Source organism: Peromyscus eremicus, chromosome 13 (assembly GCF_949786415.1).
Source record: "Peromyscus eremicus chromosome 13, PerEre_H2_v1, whole genome shotgun sequence".
Taxonomy (NCBI): domain Eukaryota; kingdom Metazoa; phylum Chordata; class Mammalia; order Rodentia; family Cricetidae; genus Peromyscus; species Peromyscus eremicus.
The window spans coordinates 44,187,559-44,205,168 of NC_081429.1; the positions used below are offsets into that span (position 1 = coordinate 44,187,559).

The following is a 17,610-nucleotide window of genomic DNA, read 5'->3' on the forward strand; positions in this document are numbered from 1 at the left end:
TGGTGTAGGTTAGGCACTTTTAAAACTTCGTATCTTTTACAAGCAAGGCATCACACTATAATTGTCAGATTTCAGCACTCTGTTGATATTTCCAATCCATTAAAAAGTCTACAAATATACATATACATGTCAAATGCAAGCAATAAAACATTGTAAGTATAATGAAACTCTTCTAACTTTTAATACCAGTATTTGTGAGGCAGCACCAGATGGATCTTTGTGAGTTCAAGGCCAGCCTGGTCGACATATCGAGTCCCAGGACAGCTAGGGCTGCACAGTGAGAACCTGTCTCAGGAAACCAAAAGAAAAGAAAAAGAAAGAAAAAAATCTACACACAAAAACATCCAAACAACAAACAAAGAAAAACTCTTCTAGTTAACACTTTGGACTTTATTTGATCATTTAATCTATCTCTATCTCTCTCCCTCCTTCTTTTCTCCCTCTCCCTCCATCTCTTTCTTCTTCTTCTTCTCCCCCTCTCCCTATCTCTTTCCCTCTCCCTCTCTCTTTCCTTCACACTCTCTCTTTCCTTCTCCCTTTTTCCCTCTTCTACTCTATTTCACCTACAAAGAAACTATCTTGAATTAATGGCTTATCTTTTTTATTAATACTATTATCCACCCAGGCTTGTCCAGCCTCTTGGTGTTGTGATACAATATTGTCATCTAAAAACAAAACAAACAAAACTCATAATATGTTAAATAAGTTGATGCCTTTTGAGTTTGACCATATTCATAGAGGCCCTCAGGTACATGTGCCGCTCTCAGGCCACTGGTTGGATATACTTGTGAGTGAAACATTAATATTAAACAATACAATAATGTGTTACATATTCAAATTTACAGACAAATACACTTCTGTTACTTGATCTTTACTCTTTCAATGAAAAATGTGAGTCTCAGCTATGCTGTTTTGTTCATTTTCCCTCCTTAAGATACTACATTGAGTTAGTTTTATCATGGTTTATGTATTTATCCATTGTGTATTCACCTTGTGTACATCAAAGTCTTTCACCAATGTTGGGGCCCAGTGTTAGGGTCTATCCCTGACTTATCAAAGGGTCCCTTGAAGTGGGGAGTGAGGACTTGAGAAAGGATAGGAAGAAATATAGATATAGATGGAGAGAAAGACAGAGACACAGGATAGCTTTGGGAGGGCCCTGGGTCAATATCCAGCAGGCTCAAGTTTATTTCTAATGGGCTTTTTGTACACTAAAAGACCTCCCCCTTTCAAGATCAAAGCACAACGTACAACCAAGTGTAGACCCTTCAAAACATCTGATAACCACCCCCCCGTGGTAAAGCATCTTGTGATTAGGCCTTGAAGTATAAGACACCTGGTAGCCATACCTTTGCACCCTATTATGCAGCCTTGGAGAGCAACATAAACTCTGACTCTGTGACCTGAGTCAAACCACCAGTTGGAATCTTTGTGGGCTCCCACAAACCAACCTCTGCAATGCATATTTCCATGATGCCATGGTTGAGTATCACTAATTCATTTACTTGAGCCTAGAATTTAATAGGCTGTGAGATACATGCCATTACACCTCCCCTAGATATTGTCAAATTGATCTACAAAGCATTTATCCCATAAAAAGTATCTTCCCCAAACCAGCAGGTGAGCATTACTAACTTAATTTTCTTGAAGTGATACAGAAATTCTCTTAGGCAAAGCCTAGCTACCAAGTCATAATAAGTAGCATTCTTATGCTACCAAACACTGCTCTGTGCTTCCTTGATAAAGTTGGAGCCCAAGAGGGCTTGGGATCTCTGAGGCTTTTAAGGGGAGATAATTTGGCTGGGTATTGGTTGGTTATAGCTGTCCTTTAAATTCCAAAATCATTTTTACAAATGCACAAAATGTGAATGTAGTGATGGCAATTGAGTCTACCAGAATACTTTTATGAAAGTTTTTGTAATGAATCTTGACTAAGAAAAGCAGACACAGAATTGAAAATGCCCATTCTGTGTATTAGACATTAAAGTTAATGATTAGAATAAATCTAACCAAGTGCACCTTTTTTTTTTTTTTAAGCCAGAGAAGGACAAGATAAAACTATTGATGGGTGAAAGTAGAAGAATGATCTGGACTTCAAGGCTGACAGGCTGCACCCTATGAAAGGTAAAAGTTAATAGCATGGTTAATTCTTCCCTATTAAAATTAATGTGCATTTCTGAAGGCTGAAGATTGTTTACGTAACCAAGTCAGCTTTCGGCATTATAAGAGAAGAAGAGCAATCCTTTTGTTGATTCCTTAATTCTTTCTCTCAAAAAATAGTAGTAGTGGAGAAACTCATAAGAAGAAACAGAAGAAATTCAGCCCACTCATATAAAAAGATTTGGTCCACATAGTCTCTGTCTTCTTCATGTAAAAATAGTGTTTCCAATATGAGGGGAAAATGGAGTCAAACTAAACATGGGACTTGATCACATGGAGCCCATGTCTCCTCATCCCTCATGCCCTGAAAAGTCTTTCTCCAATAGCTAGAACATCTTGGCTTTTTAGGCCCACAGCCCTAGAGATGGTTTCCACACATGGGGGATAGTAGCGATCAGCCTTGAAACAGGAGAAAAGTACAAGAACAGACATGCATCTCAGAAGACAAAATTTGCAGGGAAATCAAAGGCAGATAGAGCTAACAATGATTGAACATAGTCAAAGGTTTAGTTTCCACTTCTCAAGGGATTGCAGCACAGCTTTAGAATTTCAGAGACCCGGTTTTCTGAGCATTCAGATTTAAAATTCTGTCTCTGTTTAAGCCCTTTCAGACTCTGTTTGCTTAAGAAAAGAGAGGAAATATAAGGCCCAGAAATCACATTGTAACACTGCAAGCCAGCAGGTGCTGAGGGACTGGCTGCTATTTACTTAGACATGTTGTATTGCCCTTTCCAATTCCAAATTCAGCATTGCTTTTCTAGAAGATTATTGAAATGGGACTTGTGAGACACACAGTCCATTTCAACAAACAGCAATCCAATTCTTCCTTTACACGTTTCCAAGGAAGGGGCAAAATGCACCTTACAGGCTGAGACACGGACTGACAGGCATCGAAGCTACAGGAGTCCTAACAGCCAAAGGGCACCAAGGAGGATCTTAACACACAAGACACACCTTGGAAGAGCCTCCCTTCATTTATTCATTTGAAAGACAGCAGCATGAAGCATTCCCAGGGTACTCACCTCCAGGGCAGCCCGGGTTTTCACTCTGTAAAGAATCTCACTTGACAAGAATCAATGTGTATACTTGCTCTTAACTACACATGTCTTGTTAGTAGCTGAGAAAATGACATTGCCATTCCATTTTGCCTTCTTCCTGGTCTTCATAGTCTCAACTTCCTGCCAGAAAAGCCCAAGGTTATTTAATTTAAAAATTAAAAAAAAAAAATGTACAAGGCCAGCTGAAGAGCTAGACCTCAAGGCAAATTTTCTAATTCAGGGGAATAGCTCTTTCATGTGTTCTCAATCCAGGTGCCAGGTTTGTAGGCATAGTGATACCCTCTGTGTCATTCCCTCATCCAACACAAAGACGGAGGCCACCAGTTTTCAGAAAATGCCTAAGGTACCGTAACAGGGGCTCCTGAAGACATGGAGAGAGACACGAGCTACTTTCCTGGGCCAGATTTAGAAAACCTTCATGATGACAAGAAAAACCAAATGATCCATCAGCCGCAGGCTATTCTTGTCCCTACATTTATGCTTGTTCTCAAAATGGAGACAGTCGCACGCATGCTCTCTTAAGCCCCCAACACAAGCTGGAACCCAGGGCTCCCGCTGATCCCTACTGACTCCATCTAGGGTCCCCTGTTTACTTCTGAAAGCAGCATTGCTTCTTAAACTTAATTAATGTTTTGCTAAACTATACCATACATTTGGGAAATGTGCAAAATTCTTAGGTGTGAAGCCTGTTGTGTTATCATCAGTTCCTGTAAGCACCTTCATACTCTAACCCTAACCCTAACCCTAACCCTAACCCTAACCCCATCTTGCATACCCACCCTTCTCTCCAGTGGGCTCCACCTTCCTGTCTTTGAGGGTCATCAGTTACTTTTAATTGGTTTTGAATTTTATGCAAATAGAATCCTTCAGGATATGTTGGTGTTTTATGAATTTTTAACTTAAAACTGTGTGAGATTGGCCTACCTTATCTCATCTGCCTATCATTTGTCCATTTTCATTGGCCTACGGTATTCCACTGCATGGATGTGCCATACTATAACCATACCTAGGTGGACATTTTGATGGACTTCAGTTTTACACTACACTGAATAATGTTGCCACATTTTTACACATCTATGTGCACATTTTGTAGACCATATACCTAAAAATGGAATTGCTGGCTTTTAAAGTATATGTTTAGCATGTCTTCATCTTTTTTGTTCTGGAAGATAGTTTTCAATTTACTTTCCAGAAGAACAATCTCACTTTCAAAAGCTCCATTTGTCGGTTGGTTCTTGGAACTTGCCTAAGAATTGTAGAATGAAATGAATTGTATTGAAAAAAAAATTATCATTCAAAAAAAAGAAAAGAATTGTAGAATGAGAGCAGGCCAATGCACAGCTATGGAATCTGTGCTCTCCACTCTCCTTAGGAGGTCAAAATAGCCAAGGACTGCTGACCAAGAGTCTGACCATCAGCGACCCCTCTTCTACCGCCACAACCCCCTCTCTTGGGGTAGCATCTACTGTGTGCCCTTCCATGCCACCATCTGGGATTTTCTGTCCCTTTCTTCTTCCCTTCTTGCCAGAGTTACATACTACAGTACCAGAATTACACAATGAAGCAAGCTCGGAGCAATTTTAATCACTATAAATGCCCTTCCTTAAGAAACACTACACCCTGCCTCCAAGAAAAGCAGCAACTAGCCATGCCAAGAACCAGGCTGACTCCATTTCCACAGGGCTTACTATCTCCTCCACAAGACATCATTCCTGAGCACTGGCCCCAGCCTGGCCCTGGATGTGGTATGACCCGTAACAAGGTAACTGAAAGCTAAAAGAGACAAGTAGCACCCTTCTCCTATTTACCCAGGGATTGAATTTATTGAGTGTTAAAGAAACAACATTGCTTAAAAACTTGGTGATGAAAGGCATGGGAGTGTAAAACAAGCAAAGCAAACAGACAAAAACTTCCCAGTTCTTTATCAAGTCAGCAGTTAAGGTCTCACTTCTTCTTAAGCAGAAACAGTTGACAATATTTCAGAACACTTTTGGAAGATCTTCATTCCCCAATTAGTGCATTTTATTTTTAACTGGACATCCTTCCACTCCTCGTCATTAGTCTCTGTTAAGTCTGAGCTAAAGATTATTCACTTTATAGTGAGACTGTGTAAGTGAATTACTTTTAAGCCCCCTTTTTCTCTTTCTGGGAGGGAAGTCAGTTTCCCTCTGTAAATATTGCCGAAGCCCCTCATTTTTAGAGTAGGTTCTAATAGTTGATTATATGCTCATCAACAGTCTTCTGGGCTAGCTATTCCAATTCTTCTGAATGCTGAGATTTGAAAAGTGTCCCAAGCAATTTAATTATAGTAAATGCTGAAACCAGTAACATCCGTTCATCCATTTCATACAAGAAGAAATAGTTACTTTGAGGCCATTATGTGTTGGCAACTGGTAATACCTCAGAGAACCTCATAGATGAGTCCCAGGTACCACAGAGCCCATTTCCTAAATGTATCAGGAAACAAACAGATAAAATACTGAAAAATTATAAGGACCATAAGAAAGTGTAGCTAAAGTTCTCCTGTTTCCGTGTGGCTCCCGTGGCCTCATGGTCCTGCAGGCACTCAGACCCAAATGAACACGCAGAGGCTTATATTAATTATGAACTATGTGGCCTACTGGCTCAGGCTTCTTGCTAGCTAGCTCTTACATCTTAAATTAACCCATTTCTATAAATCCATACTTTGCCACGTGGTTCATGGCTTACCGGTATCTTTACATCTTGCTTCTCATGGCAGCAGCTGGCAGTGTCTCCTCTGTTCTGCCTTTCTCCTTCCTCTTCTCTAGTTAGAATATCCCACCTAACCCTATTCTGCCATACCATTGGCCAAACAGCTTTATTTATCAACCAGAGTAACATATTTTCATAGCATACAAAAAAACATTCCCTCATCACTTCCCCTTTTCTTTCTAAACAAAAGGAAGGTTTTAACTTTAACCTAGTAAAATTACATATATATCAAGTAAGAATTACAGTTACAATATCTAGTCTATTTGTATTTTGTAAAATTAAAGAAAATATTTTATCCATCCTATATTTGTGAGTCTAAAGTTTCATATCTAATTTATCTTTTATCATAACCAAGGAAAATTATAACTATCTAGTCTTCAACTACATCAAAGACCTCAGAAGGATATAATATTACCTAAGTAAACAGGAAATGCATTGTAAGCAACTTCCAAAAATCTAGAATGACAGAGACAGCTGGCTACCTGGACAGTCATCCAGAGTTCCTCTGCAATGTTGGGGCATTCATCTTCAACCCACAGGCCTAGAGTCTTTCAGTCACTTTTCTCTGTGTCCTGTAAAATGTCTGGCAGTTTCTTCTGTGAAGCAGGAACCCAAAGGACCATCTTGCCTTGCAAAGTTCAGTGGTCACGTTCCTATGGGTCCTGTATGTCCAGTTGATACATTTTGTCAAGCAGTCCAGGCAAGAATAGTTTCTTGCCCAAATGGCTATTTTTTGCCAAGAAGAAAATAAATTCCATATGGAGTGTCTTCGATGCCCATCTTACTCTTTGAAGTAAATTGGTGCTGCCAGGAGCAGATGTGTTTCACTATCCAGAAAGTCTAAGTTTTTAAAACATTTTAAATACCATATTCTGTAGGTTTTTGAAGTGTTTGAAGATTACTTACCTAATTGAAATATATCTATGTATACTTAGAAAACTTAACTAACATGACTATAAGTTTGATTATCATAGATGATTAATTATTAATCTGTATTTCTCAACTATACACTACAATCTTATATGAGTGGCACAAACAAAATAATTTAAACAAGAGTAGAAATATACATACAGTATAACAAAATTAACTTTAAATTTGTATCAATAAACTAAAATCCATAGCACTGTAAATATTTCAAACAAGTTGTTGCTCTTTAAAAGTAGATTCAACAATCTACCTTTTCATCCTATTATATCTACACTATTCCTTTTTCTTCTTTAAAAAGAGATTGTCTTTATAATCAACCCCCTTTAAATAGAAACAAACATTTATAAACAATATTTTGGGAATTTGGGCATAGCTTCTCATACTACGTCCTGCTGGTTGTGGGCACTGGTAATCTTATGGGGATCCTGAGAAAATTAAGAATTATGGTCAAGTTCTGACTGGAGTAGTCTGTGACATTGCATTGTCTGAGCCAGGTGCCCTGAAGCTGACTTGGATATTGGATCATCTGGAGACCTCTCAGGGTGTCTTCCGTGATCAAACCATATGAGCCTGGAAACAATCCATAGGTTCTCATCTTTTGTGGAAACAAAAGCAGAACCTCTTTTCCAAAGCAGTGTATCCTTAGACATAAATTTTGAAAGCAAGATATATTTTATATATATATATATATGTATATATATATATATATATGTTTAACTCAGCAGCTTTTACAATCAAATGTATTTCTGTAGTTAAAAATCCCAAAGACAATATAATCCAGACTCTCTGTGTAATATCCATCCTTGTGTGGCTTATTTTTCGTATTACCTTTATTGTCTCTTTAAAGTCTTTATTTTTTAAAACTATTTCTTTATATAACTGTCTATATTTTTTTTCTTATTTAAGCCTACGTATATTTTTACATATACTGTAAACCATTTAGAGGTTTATTTTATCTGAATCTGTTTTATTGTGACTCTACTGCTTTAAACTGCAGTGGTTAGTAGTGAAGCAGCAGCCTTGGCTGCTGACTCCGCCCACCTCAGATTTTTAACATGGCGGAGATAATTCACCGCCAGCTCTGGGAGCCATGATGTCCATTGACTCTGAGAGGCAGTGGGACTACGCTTCTATCAAAGCAGCATGTAACCCAGAAACCTCTTGTGTGTGTGTGTGTGTGTGTGTGTGTGTGTGTGTGTGTGTGTGTGTGTGTGTGTATGTGTATCAGCAAAGGCTAAATCTATCACATAGCGTAATGTGCAATTCCTGTGCTAAATAATGACACATTGCAGGGGGATGCTTCAATTAAAACAAGATCTTTCTAAAGATGTCATATGTGGACTAAAATCGAAATGATCTGAGGTGGTGGCCACCAAGGGTGCACAGGAAAGTATCCCAGCAAAGGGTAAAACAGTGGCGGGCCTGAGTGGGAAGGTAAGGATGAATACAGCATGGCCAACAAAGTGAGAGAACTAGAGGGAGTTTAGAGGGAGGGAGAGGACGGAGGAAGTCCAAACTTGCTGGCCATCATTTGGAGTTTTGTAAGTTCCACCTGAGTGCTTCAGTGGCTGAATCACATGTATAAGAGTTTTTCTCTGGATGATGAGTGTCTGACCATTGTGTGCTCCTCCAGATCCTGGTTCCCAACACACCCAAGATCTTCACCCTTCATACTCATAGTGCTTTGGAAGTTCTTTCTCTTCCCGGAGCCCTATTTCCTCTGAAGGATAACCTAGCAATCATTTGTATAATCTGGCATGTTATTCTCTTTTTAAATTTTATTTGTATGGTATATGTGGGTGCACACTCACATAGAGGTCAGAGAACAATTTATTGATTGGTTCTCTCTTTCCTTTACGTGGGGCCAAGTTCATAGGTCATCAGGCTTGGCAGGGGATGCTTTTATCCCTGAGCCACCTTGCCACCCTGCTAACATGTTATTATAGTCTATTCTAAGTGAATAAATAACACATCATACCCATATTTCTTCACATGTAATTATCCTTCCTTTAGCTAATAGGAAGCAATAATTAAGAGCTTAGGGATTGGATTGCATTGAAATTCTGTTTCTGATTTTGACTCTTTTCCTGTGTGTAGCTAATGTACTGCTTTGTGACTCTTGAGTCTTTTAGTCTGTAAGGTGGAATGATGCCTGCTGGGAGTTGCTATAGGATTAGAAGAGATGACATACATTAACTTCCAATGAGTGACTACTTTTTAAAAGCAAACAAACACTATAGAATTCTTCAACTAAAAAAAATAGACATTGGATCTCACCCTCTTCATTTGTCTGACTTTATATTTATGCCTCCTTGAAGCTAAAAATAATGCCAGCCATCACACAGCTAGCTAATAGCAAGCCAGCTCTCCCAAGCCAATACTCTAATATGGAACAATTCAACCCTTCAGCACCTGCTGTGGCTGTGAGCTGGGGTTGTGTGAACTACATAATCATTATCTGGATCAATCACAAATGTGGTCTGATTCCTGAGGAGACAAATTGAGGTTGGAATAGTGTGTGATTTAACAAATTTTGCTCTGTAGAGCTTGGGATGTTCAGAATCATGAATTCTACTCAATTTAAGGAGAAAAGTCAATAAGAAGACGTGATTTCCATGTAGATTTCATCCAAATGGGGATTGTGATTTGCAGACAGATCAGACAAGGAAATAAACTGGACCCAGTGTTCTAATATCCAAATCATTTCTCATTCGAATCACCACACTGAGTATTTCATTAGCCAACAATACCTTTTCTCCCAGAAAGTTTAAACTACTATACAGTACTATCTCAAGAAGACTAGACTTTACTCTTTTAATAACCTCACTCTTGAGGAAAGTTATAAAATCTGTGCTCTGAGGAAGTATTCCCATGAGTTTACATGCATACAAGTCTGGGTACTTGAGTGAATGATTGAGAGAAGAAAAAAATTATAAAACGAACTTCTGATACTGAGCTAGTCAGTGTCTCTCCTCGCAATGTTTTCATTACAAAGTGGAAATCCATTTACTGACTCCTCTTTCCTCACAGGAGCGCGCTAACCACAGGTAAAAATCCATTATTCACTTTGATGTCTCAAAAATATTTTTTAAAAATTGCTGTCGCTGTACTTCGCTTTCCAATCTGCTGGATATATGGGATTCCTACTTTACTCTGAGGATACATACCTAGCCAAGATGAGTTTTGAAGTTTTAACACCTGCCCCCTCTCTCCCAGCCTTCAGAAAGGACAACTGGTACAGCTACTTCAGTTTGCCATCTTACCCTAACATTTTAAAGCTATTTTCTTAATTAGCTTTATATTTCCTGATACTAGCCACATTTATTGCACATGAGTCTCTGTAAGGAGTAGTGTAAATTTCTTTCTTGTTTTGCCTCCTTCCCCTCCTTTCTTCCTCTGATTGTCAACCCAATTCTGGGACTTTTGATGATAGGCTGTAGGGAGTCATCTGTTCCATTTAGTGTGTGGCTCTTCAATGAGACCATCTTAGGTCCATCCCAGGAGCTCAAGAGGCAGAGACTTGATTAACCCACCTACACTCCACTGCCACCCACAGAGAAAGTGTAATACCTGGCCATCATTATCATCATCATCATCATCATCATCATCATCATCAGTGGTTACTAACAATAAGATAATAACAACAAAAATCCTCTCAGTCTTCTGCTAGGACAGGGATATGCAAACTATTTAAGCACATATGCGGTTTTCTTTTATCCCAAATAACACCAGTCCTTTTTCCTCTGTTAGTTCACTCAGCTCAGCAGATTCGGGGGCGCTGACTTATTCTACTTCCCATCTCCTCCACAGGTCTCTCTCTTCTTTGCATGTGTACCTCTTCCCTGCAAGTCATTGAACTGAACTTCATGACACCAACACCATCCTCGAGCTCCTGCTCGCTGGCGATGGCCACAAGTAGAATACCAGCTTCCTCAAAGTGCCACTGCTGGTTCAGTAACTTTGGGTTCTTCTTGTAGAGAAGCCCAGCCTGTAATGGGCCCGTGTCTCAAGACCCCCGAGCAAGAACACCACAGAGCCAATATCCAATGCAAAACAAGCAAGCCCAGGCTTGGTCTGTGTCCAACACTTGACACAGCGGGTGGAGGAGGACGGCCCTGAGCTCTCAGGGTGAGGGGTTTTTAAAGGGAAAAACTGCAAGCAGGGTGGTACAAGCCTTGGCATCATATGATTGGGTGAGGGTGTGTAACCTTTGATTTTACTGGTTGGGGCTTACAGTTATAATTCGGGGGCAGGCCTGGACAAGTCCCAGGCTTTGTCCTTGAGCTGCCATGGAGGCTGGCTGGTCTAGCACGTTCACATTGACCCATGCATGTAGCTCTAAGTTGGTAAGGGGTCCCAGACAGTGAACAACTGGCTGAATCTTGAGCAGTCAGAGTATGTGCAGAAAGGGAGCTACTGCAAGGACTATGTCTTTTGTTTACCGCCCTCCCAGAAACTGCTTGCTCAAGTCGCAGAAAACTGAAATTGAGGCCTGATCTCTGAGAGAAGACTGAGCAGCCTGTTATGGCATCTGTCTGGTCCTTTCCCCAGCATCCCACAGCTCTGAGAAAAGCTTCAATCTCTCCTCCTGCAGCTTCTGTGCGGATGCCAGAAGCACTTGTGTCTCTGCGGTCCATATCATGTCCTCCAAAGCCTCTAATCTTTGCTCAACAATGGAGAAGGCCACCTCTGTTCCAAAGCTGAGCCCTGTACATGGCATCTTGCATCCTTTGGGGTCAAACATGCCTGCTGGCCCATTGTTACGTACTCCAGCAAGTATACTGTCACACTGTCCACACTTAAAGGTTCTTTCCATGCCATGGTTGGGGTTTGTGGTAGCACTGCTTCATAGAGGAACCCAGTATAGTATGTAGTTCAACCCTCAAGCAAGGCACAGGTTAAAGGAGATTTGGTGATCAGTGCCAAACAGGGTGAGGTACTCAAATAACAGCTTTAGATCTTCCAAGCCCTTGAATACCTGCTTGTTTGGGGACAGTTTAGGATCCTAGAGCAGAACACCCAACCACGCTGCCAGACATAGTCTCCAAAGATCTCAGCTGCTTCGGGTGCTAGCCCTTCTTTTCCACCATGTCATACTTCCTGTCCTCCTAGGATACCTTATCCAGCTTGTCCACCCGGGAGCAGATGGTACGGGACCTGCTGTCAGGAGCACCACAGATGGCATACATTTCACTCAGGATGCACAGATCATTTACCTTGACCAGGAAGCTGCCTCTCTGAAGTGAACTCGGGATCTCACACGTGATCTTTAAGCCTTCTGAATCAGGACTCAGAGAGTCAAACTGACTAGCAATGTCAAAATTACACTGGTAGAATTCATCAGAATGGCCTTGGGTCATAGCTGGGTTAACCCAGCAATACACCTTAGCTGTGTGGTGGTTGATGTTGATCAGTTTATTCATGCCAAATATGGAGCAAAAGAGATAGTGAGGTCATGAGAAAAAGACAGCAGCTGTTCCTTCAGGTCACAGACGAGCTTAGCAGTTCAGACACAGGTCTATCAGTCCAACTTGACGTTGAAGCCATGGGTGGTGGTAGCAAATGCCATCTTCCATAGACTCTAATCTCCTATACACTTGGGGGTTTTGAGCACACACTTGTGAATTCATCATGGCCCACCCAGGCCTTCAGTTTCACAAATTTGGCCACCTCCTTCTCTATCTGCTTGGCGATGGCTCTCTGCTGCTTGAGGCCCTGCACATGCTCTCCCTGAGATCACACAAACTCCCCCAGCCCAGCATGATCTGGTATCCTGGCTGCTACCCGGAACTGACTGCTGTCAAAACCAACCTTGGTGGACTCACAGTTGCCTTTATTAATGACAAGAATTCAGTCTTTCTAATCCCGTGCTATCAAAGCCCATTTTTTCCTCTTTTTTTTTTTTTGGTTTTTATTAATTATGTATACAGTATTCTGCCCACATGTATGCATGCAGGCCAGAAGAGGGCATCAGATGTCATTATAGATGGTTGTGAGCCACCATGTGGTTGCTGGGAATTGAACTCTGGACCCCTGGAAGAGTGGCCAGTGCTCTTAACCTCTGAGCTATCTCTCCAGCCCTTCAGAGCCCCATTTTTATCTTCTCCCAATGTTCTTGTCAGTTTCCCAAGAGAACAGGAATGAACTCCAATTTATTCACCCACTGTTACCTGATAATAATACTACATTTCTGGTGCATACTCTAATATACACCAGGCTTAAAACAACTGAACAGCATGTATGAGATAAATACGTTCTAGCCATTGCCTTGTCCGTGGCTATGTATGCAAGGCTGTTGTATAAGCCAGGGAAATGAAAGGGAATGCTGGTTGTTTCAGTTCCTAGGCCCAAGAGTCTTAAACAGAAGACAAGAAAGTATTCTATCTGAATCAAATAAGAAATGGATTAGCATGTGGCAGGGCTTAACCATGTGGTGAGCCACGGTGCCTGTGCTGTCCTCCGTCATTCCCCTGAGCTTTGGTAAGCATCTAAAAACACTACCACAGCAAATGGTACAGTTACACATAAGGAACACTTGGGAGGGAGATTTAGACAGTCATCAGCTGCCACTAAGAACATGAATCCTCAGCTGTTGCCCTTTCTGCCCTCACAAGTCAGTGTCACATAGCCCCATATGTGGGTCCATAGAGAAATTCCACTTTAATTCTGATTACCATATTCAACTCAATCAGCATTATAATTTCTAAAGGCCTCTAAATTACTTTTCCACAAGTGATTTCTGTGTGTGACTAATGATACGTAAATGACAAACATACACATTTGTTCAATAGTACTATTTTTAGAATGTTTATTACACGATAATATACAGATATACAAAGACAATTTACCAAGTAGGAAGGAAATTATGTACTTCTTTTTCTCTCCCTTCTTCTTTTTGCTAAGTTTTAGGTTGAACCATTCCATATTTGTTTTACTTTCTTAAAAAAATATAATGAAACATTTTTATTTGCAGATATATCAACAAAAGGTAAGAATAAAATTCAGGGGGTTCCCATGTATCTCATTGTTTCCTCCAGGGAGAACACCTTACATTAGTAGGTTCCCTAGGGAGTTTTGAGCACAAACTTCTACTTGACTTCATCATGGCCCAGTTGTGCCTTGTGTTGCTATAATGTATTATTCTCTGTGTGTTTGTATACTTTTGGGGAATATTATTTTAAGGTTTGTTACTTTTGTTTATGTTGCATTTGTTTAACTCTGTAAAGCTGTGTTACTGTGCTTGTCTAAAATACCTGATGGTCTAATAAAGAGCTGAATGGCCAATGGCGAGGCAGGAGAAAGGATAGGTAGGGCTAGCAGGCAGGGAGAAGAAATAGAAGGAAAAATCTGGGAGAAGAAAGAAAGAGCAGAAGAACAAGGAGAGGAGGATGCCAGCCACCCAGCTACATAGCCAGACACGGAATAAGAAATAATGAAAGGTATACAGAAATAGAGATAGGTAAAAGCCCAAAGGCAAAAGGTAGATGGACTAATTTAAGTTAAGAAAAGCTGGCAAGAAACAAGCCAAGCTAAGGCCAGGCATTTATAATTAAGAATAAGCCTCCGTGCACAATTTATTTGGGAGCTGGGTGGTGGGCCCCCCAAAAAAGAAAAAACAACATCAATAGTGTATAATGCACATTTGTGGGCACAGTTTGTATGCAGATGTCAGAGAACAGCCGTGTGGAGTTTGTTCTCTTCTTTCGTAACTCAGATTCTGGGGATGGGATGCAGGTCATCAGGCTTGCTCAGCAAATACTAACCAGTGAACAATCCTACGGGCCCTGTAAATAGTTATCAGCAGAACACATGTATTACATGTGTTACTATCAGCAAGACAATATTGGTACATCGTTTTTTAGCTAATGTCTCCTTTATCCCAGCACCCTAAGTAAGATCAGATGACTTCATCCCATTTTGTTATGTCTCTCTAGGCTGACAGTTTCTCAGCTTTTCCTTACTTTTGGTAACATTGAAAATTTAAAGGTGTTCTTATCAACTATTTGTAGACTACCCCTCAATTTCAGTCTGATTCATATTTTCCTCTGAATTAAACTGGGTTATAGACATGGTCAAGCCTAGTATAAATAGTGAAGAGATGGTGTCAGATACCTTTCATTTCATAAAAGTACTCATTATCTGGGATTTCAAGAAGGAAACTCACACCAGCACATTATTCTCTATGAATCCATAAATCTGTGAGATAAAATAAAGGGACTTGGGTAATTAGCAATCACAAGACATTCCCTTAATATGAAAATATGGTCTCCCTGTTTCCAATTTTGAGTATTCGAGACTTTAGTGCAGAAATTGTCACTATTTGTTGCCATTACTAATGTCAAACAATTTGGGTGAGTTAATAGAACATCAAGATTACATATGTTTGTTGTTTCTGTTTTTCATCTAAACACAAAAAAATCAAATTTTTTTTCTTGGAAAAGGTAAAACTCCCTTGCGCTTCATCCCTTTTAAGATTGTAAAGGCTTTCTGCATGCAAAGCAAAGTGTTAATACAGGCCTTGGAATGAATAACATAATTCAAAGAGCATATTCATTGAAGAAAATCCCAAGAAAAACTAACCAGTGGACAATTCTATTTTATTTATAAAAATGGTTATTCTAATACAAACAGCACTATTTTAATTATATCTTAGTTATTTATAAGCCATATACTTAGATTAAAAAATATTTAGATTCTTATGACTGACTTGTATGTAAGAAAAGAGTATCAAAGTCTTAATTTAGGTGATGCAGAGTCTATGGTAGGAAGCGCACATCTGGGAGGGAACTGTTAGAAAATACAGTGCCTGTGTTAGGGAACTGTTGTCAGAGTCTATCCAGGGGGTAGGTGTGTTTTGGGTATAAGGTCCATCTCCTAATAACCAATGAGTAGAGAAGTAAATCTCACAATGACCATGTGTATTCTAGGTTTAAAATTGCACATCAGTGTATGCACATAGTGCCTTTACACACAATCCAGACACACTCACACATACAAATAAAATTGTATGACTAGGCCAGTTGGTAGTGGCGCACACCTTTAGCCCCAGCACTCAGGAAGCAGGGGCAGGCAGATATCTGTGAGTTCGAGGTCAGCCTGGTCTACAGAGAGAGTTCCAGGACAGACAGGGCTACACAAAGAAACCCTGTCTTGAAAAAACAAAAATAACAACAATAACAACAAAAATAAGGTATAGCTAACATCTCTTAAATCACACATTAAATAAAGCTTGAAACAAAAATTTTGCAACAAATCATGTCTGAATAATTATTACTTTAAACCTGCATCACCAAAAAGAAAAAAACATTTTTTTTAGAAAGGTAGGCATAAGGTAACAACAATGTTAGCAAAAAATGAAAATTTGAAGAAAAGTTAAACATTATTTGACTACAAAATTTGTACTCAAAAATATAATTAAGGTCTGGCTTGAAAAAAATTTTCTCTTGAAGCCAGAAAGACGAGCACTGAGTAATCTTACATATGAATACAAAATATATTGATCTCAGCTAGATGTGGTTATCATCCCAATACTTGGGAATCTGAGCAAGTGGATCATTGCAATTTCAATGCCAACTTGACACACACAAAGAGAGACAGACAGACAGACAGACAGAGGCAGACACAGAGAGAGGATGTGATTAAAGTTGAGTGTCAAAGGTTACCAGTGCCTGGGGAGAGTAGCAGGGAGGTAGGGATAGATGAAGGTTGAGCAATGGACTATATTGGCGTTACGGAGTATCAGAAGCCCTAGTGTGTGGGTACATATAGTATGACACCACAGACAGTTACTGTGTGTTCAGAACTCTTTGAACTAAAAGGAGGAATATTTTCACCAGAAGGAAGTGATGAAAGTTTAAAATAAATCTGTTTAACCCATTTGCACAGTGTATAGATGGAAACAATACCTGGTACCTCGTTCATGCCCACGGTTTTTGTTTGTTAGTTTAAAAATCATTTAATTTAGCATGATTTAGAAAGTGTTTGTCCTGAGCTAACAGTGTAGTTCAGTGGTAGAAGGCTTGTGTAGCATGCACAAGCATTTCTAGCACTGAAAAATAAAAAATTAATTAATTAATTAAAGCCTCTCCTGAGCAAGACAATTCAGTAAATCAAGCCAATACATGAACTGAGGAGACCGATTGGTGGCAGATCAGTTGTAAACAGGTGAATTGTTGATATTTTGAGAGTCTCAATCTCTGTTGTTACAATGTATGGGGAAGACTTTTATTAGGCTAAAACAAATTGCTGTCTTTAACCACAATTATATATAATAATAACTATATATATATATATATATATGCATCTATATACACACACATATACATATGTATGTATACATAATGGATTCTTATATGGAATATGACCAAGTTCACTTAAAAACCCCAACTTTGTACTATTTTGTTTTCCTGATAACTACTTGCAGGGCCGGTGAGATTGTTCTGTGGTTAGTGTTTATTGCACAAGCCTGATGACCTGAGGTCCACTCCCAGAATCCACGTTAATGTGGAAGAAGACAGCCAACTCCACAGAGTCATCCTCTGACATCCACATGCAAGCTATGCCCACAAATGTGCATTGTACAAATAACAACAACAACAACAATAATAATAACAAAATTTTGTTGTTGTTGTTGTTGTTTTTCGAGACAGGGTTTCTCTGTGTAGCTTTGCGCCTCTCCTGGGACTCACTTGATAGCCCAGGCTGGCCTCGAATCGGCCTGGCTCTGCCTCCC

The 17,610-nt window shown here is 39.8% G+C and overlaps 1 pseudogene; it reads right to left on the reverse strand.

Moving 5' to 3' along the window:
* Positions 1-10,638: 10,638 nt before the first annotated feature.
* Positions 10,639-16,799, reverse strand: LOC131923179 (histidine--tRNA ligase, cytoplasmic-like; annotated as a pseudogene).
* Between the last annotated feature and the right edge of the window lie 811 nt (positions 16,800-17,610).